The following is a 5,165-nucleotide window of genomic DNA, read 5'->3' as shown; positions in this document are numbered from 1 at the left end:
AATTACTCGGCTTCGCGGTCAGAACGAGTTATCCAGCCAGCTAAGTGAGAGGCATGCATTCAATCTTGTCAGAAGCGCCAACAATGGTACGGTCCTTAATCGACACAGATCGGGATAGATCCACACCCAAGACCTCCATGTCTTGTTGCTTCTCTATTGACTTCCCGTCTGGTCTCGATTTACTTTTACTCCATGGTTCTGTTCCACGATAGCAGATATAGCCAACCGTGCTCCGGTATCCACCTATATCTCGCAGGTGACAGGACATCACCCGACTTCTACCGGTCTAAGCATGGCTAAGCATTTATTCGATCTTGGACCTATACCGGTTAAAGGGTTAATATCTAGACAAGGAATTTACATGCATCAAGGGGTTCCATTCAACTCTTATAACCTAATGCATCAATCATAAGTACGTAAGTAAACATTTGTAAATTACTGGGAGACTTATAATGCTCTGGGGCTTGCCTCGCAGAAAGGAAGTAGGGCGGTGGTCAGGACACTCCGGAAGCTCTTCAGGGTTCTGCTCCACGCCTTCGGGAGCTGCGGCTTGCGGATCCTCCTGCTGATTCCCTTCCTCTGCTTCTTCGAATTCCAGCAACGTGATCTCTTCCTCCGATCCTAGATGCATGAGTATGGCATAAGTATTACGAATACATATATGTTAACAAGTGCATCATGTTTATTGAGTAGGTGCATATCTCTTCTCGATTATTTAATCATCTACTTCCACAATGCATCAATTATGCCACAAAACAGTAGCTACTCGTTTCACTCATAACTGAAGTTCTACTAATTCAAATACAGTGATCCTAGACTTTCTGGAAAGCTTATCAAATTCTCTACAACTTTGTTATTAACCATTTTTATAGTACACACCATTTTCAATATGCAACTCATCAAACTCCAGAATCAGTCCGGAAACTATTCAATATGCAATATAAAGTAATAATACTTCTACTTCATGTAATCATTCAAAATTTGACAACATAAAATCTACCAACAGTTTAAGCATACCAAATACATTTAAGATAATATAATGGTGAAGCCCAAACTATTTATCTAAATGCCTTTATTATTTTATATAGATATCTAGGTTAAATAATAAACATATATCAGATGTACTTCATAAATTCTCAAAAATTTACAGTGCCTTATTAATGCTATCAAAGGACTACTATAAAAATTTCATGGCATTTTACCCAGTAGAACATCCTATACAAAAATGATAAGGCAACAAGGCTTGAAATAGCATAAATGGAAAACCCTATTGAAAAGTGTCAAGCAACAGATTTTCTATTTTTCTTAGCATCCATATACTACTAGGATTACCTCCAAACATTTTCATGAATTTTGGATTCATAAATAATTTATAAAAATTTACACAAGGATTAACTATTCATAAAAGAAAAATCTATAACTATAGATCTACACATGCACTGGTCCTCAAATTTTTACCAGAGTTCACATATGCTAAGACTAGATTACCACAAAAATTTCATAATTTTTAGAGCACAGGAACTCTAGATATAAAATAAACAAATTTGAATGCATTCAAAAGCACATTTCAAATCCCTATTTAAATCTCCAAAAATTTCTACTGTAAATGCCAAGAACATATTTTTCCTAAATACTACACTTCTTAAGGGACACTAACAAATTTATTTCATAATTTTTTGAAGCTAACAAACTGAAGATACAAAAATTACAAAACATATGAAATCTACATTCAAAATGAACTGGCTTTAAAACATGGAGTCGCTGACACGCGGGACCCACTGGTTAGTTGACCCCACCAGTCAGCGAGACAAAACAGAGCCGGCGGCGCTACTCTACGTGCGCGGCCAGAGCTCGCCGACGGCGAACTTGCCGGCGGTAACATCTTCACGGTGTGACCTACTCGACCTAGCGCATCTAATGAGCCACTTGGCCGGCCCTAACATCAACTCTAGTGACGACGACGGTGGCCATGGCGGATCGGTGGCGCTGGACGACGGCGCTACGCCGGTGGAGGCTATGGTGGCTCGATCGAACGCTACGCCGAGCATCACTGAGCTGCGGCAGAGCTAACTAGCGCCCTATTGCAGCCTAGGGTGGACGGTGGCGATGTGGCCACGGAGACGAGGCTAGCGGCGGAGCTCCGGTGAGCTCGCACGCGTTACGATGGCTTACCAAGCGCTACCAGTGGACACGGGAGGAGGTAGTAGGTTGCTAGGGAGCTAGTGCTGCTGCTGTGGTGAAGAATGGACGGCTCGTCACGAGCCTGCGTAGGCTATGGCACCGGCGGAGCGAGGAGGCGCTCGGCTGCTGCTGCAGCGAGGAAGGAGGAGCCAGAAAAGCGAAATGGGAAGCGCAGGGCGATGCGGGCGAGTGCGGGGGTGATGAAGGCGCGTACTGGCCCGGCGTGGCCTGGCGGGGCAGAGCAGAGGCGACGCGTGGCCATTTCTCCTCCACGCGGTGGCCATGGCCTGAAGGCAGTCGGCCACTGAATCGCCCGATTCAGTAAGTTCAGAGCCCGCGAAGAAGCCTGACAGCGTGTTTTCCCGTCCATTTAACCGCTAATCCATGGAGTATTAGCACACACCATCAAAACCAAAATTGTAGCTCAATGTACCAGCTTCCATTCTTGTTCAACGAGCTCGTGCCAATTCCCAACCGAACTCGAGTTATATCATCCCAAAGGTCGGCTGTCAGCACGTCAGTGAACCAGGACTTAGCAAAATTTCTTAAGTGTTGAATTGTTGATTCTTCTGATTTTTGTGGGACCAATTCAAGCATGTTAGAAGCTAAATCAGTCAAAGACCCAAAAATAAAAGTTGTTCCTTATGTCAAATACTAGAACTTTGCTTTAGTGATCTCCTCCATGCAAGGTCTCTAACACCTAGTTCAAACTTGGTCAAACATGTCACATTTACATGATGATACACACCAAAGCATGGCTTAATGACCTTTTTACCCCTAACCATGAATATCAAAGTTGTTCATAAAGATACTCTAAACATGTTTAGGCAATTTGCAAGGTTATCCAATCATTTCATGTAGTAGTCACTCATTGAGCTAGTTAGTGTAATCACAAGAAAGCTTAAGTGTTGGTTCATGAAATGTAACCCTGAACAAGGTTCTATTTGCTACCCTAGGTGTGGCTACATGTTTGTGTGACTCACATTCACCAAGTACATGTGTCCACTCATGATCATATGCATAGACACATGGAGACATGAAATAACGAGAAAAGTTGCATATGTTTAAGAAACATGCGATAATAAGCAAACATTGCAGATGTTGCAATCCAATGTTTCAAGTGTCAAAGCTTATATATGAATGCTTTATGATCATGCTCATGCTATGCAAGTCAAGTTATGCAAGGCTAACACCCGAGGTGTTACAGCCCCTCCCCCTTATAAAAATCTCATCTCGAGATTTGCAAGACCTACCATTCTTGGAAAAAGGCGGGATAAACTTCTCGTAGATAATCTTCTCTTTCCCACGTAGCATCTTGTTCACTATGATTGTTCCACACCACCTTATAGAATTTAATAATCTTACTCCGTGTTACTCTCTCCATCTCCTCTAATACTCGAATTGGCTTTTCTTTATAGGTCAAATCTGATTGAAGCTGCATGTTGGTGGGTGCAATAGCTTCTTTCGGTACTCGAAGACATTTCTTCAACTGGAAAACATGGAACACATCAAAGATTGCACTCATCTCTGGTGGAAGTTGTAACTTATACGCAACATTCCCTTTTCGTTCCAAAATTTTGTATGGCCCTACATATCTTGGTGAAAGTTTCTTTTTCATCCCAAATCTTTTCACACCTTTCATGGGTGATACTCTCAAGTATACATAGTCACCTACTTCAAAAGTTAGTGGTCTTCTTCTTCTGTCGGCATAGCTCTTCTGTCTTGATTGAGCTGCCTTCATATGTTGTTGGATGATACGCACTTGCTCTTCGGCTTCATTGATAAAATCAATACCAAAGTATCTCCTCTCACCTGGCTCAATCCAATTCAAGGGAGTTCTACATTTTCTGCTATACAAGGCTTCAAATGGAGCCATTTTGATACTCGCTTGATAACTGTTGTTATAGGAGAATTTAGCTAAAGGTAACCATTTCTCCCATGAACCTTTTGAAGATATAACACAAGATCTAAGTAAATCTTCTAGGATTTGGTTCACTCGCTCTGTCTGTCCTGAAGTTTGCGGATGATATGCCGAGCTTCTGATTAGCTTAGTTCCCAAAGCCTGGTGTAAGTGCTCCTAGAAATGAGCTATGAACTGTGGTCCTTGATCTGAGATTATAGTCCTGGGTACTCCATGCAGTCTCAGGATCTAGGAAACATATATCTCAGCGTATTTTCCAACTATATACCATGTATTCACGGGTATAAAGTGTGCAGACTTGGTGAGACGGTCAACAATTACCCATATTGAATCGTGACCTTGTGGCATCATTGGAAGGCCTGTGATAAAGTCCATGCTGATTTCCTCCCATTTCCATCCTGGAATAGGCAATGGCTGAAGTAATCCAGCAGTTTTCATATGGACAGCTTTTACTCTACTGCAGTTATCACACCTAGCAACATAGGCTGCGATCTCTTTCTTCATCTTAGTCCACCAAAAATGGGTTTTCAAATCTTGATACATCTTACTACTACCCGGATGGATAGACAATTTGGATGAGTGAGCTTCATCTAAAATTTGATTCCTTAGCTCACGGTCTTTTGGTACCACTAGCCGGTCCTCAAACCATAATACACCTCTTTCGTCCAATCTAAAATGTTTGGTTTCCTGCTCTTGCATTTTTCTCTTGATGTGACTTATTCCTACATCTGTCTGCTGTAGCTCTATGATTTTGCCCTCAAGTGAACAACTGATTGTGATATTGTGTAGTACAGCAGGATGTAACAAGTTGAATTCATCTTCCAACAATGCTTTCATAGTGTTGCAATGGGACTTCCAACTGAGTGCATCGGCTACTACATTAGCTTTACCCAGATGGTAATGCACTTCTAAATTGTAGTCCTTAATCAATTCTAACCATCTTCGTTGTCTCATGTTGAGCTCTGGCTGGGTAAAGATATACTTGAGGCTTTTGTGGTCAGTATAGATATGACATACATTGCCCAACAAGTAATGTCTCCATATCTTTAATGCATGGACAACG

Source organism: Miscanthus floridulus, chromosome 13, assembly GCF_019320115.1.
Source record: "Miscanthus floridulus cultivar M001 chromosome 13, ASM1932011v1, whole genome shotgun sequence".
Classification (NCBI taxonomy): Eukaryota; Viridiplantae; Streptophyta; class Magnoliopsida; order Poales; family Poaceae; genus Miscanthus; species Miscanthus floridulus.
Note: the sequence above shows the minus strand (reverse complement) of the source record.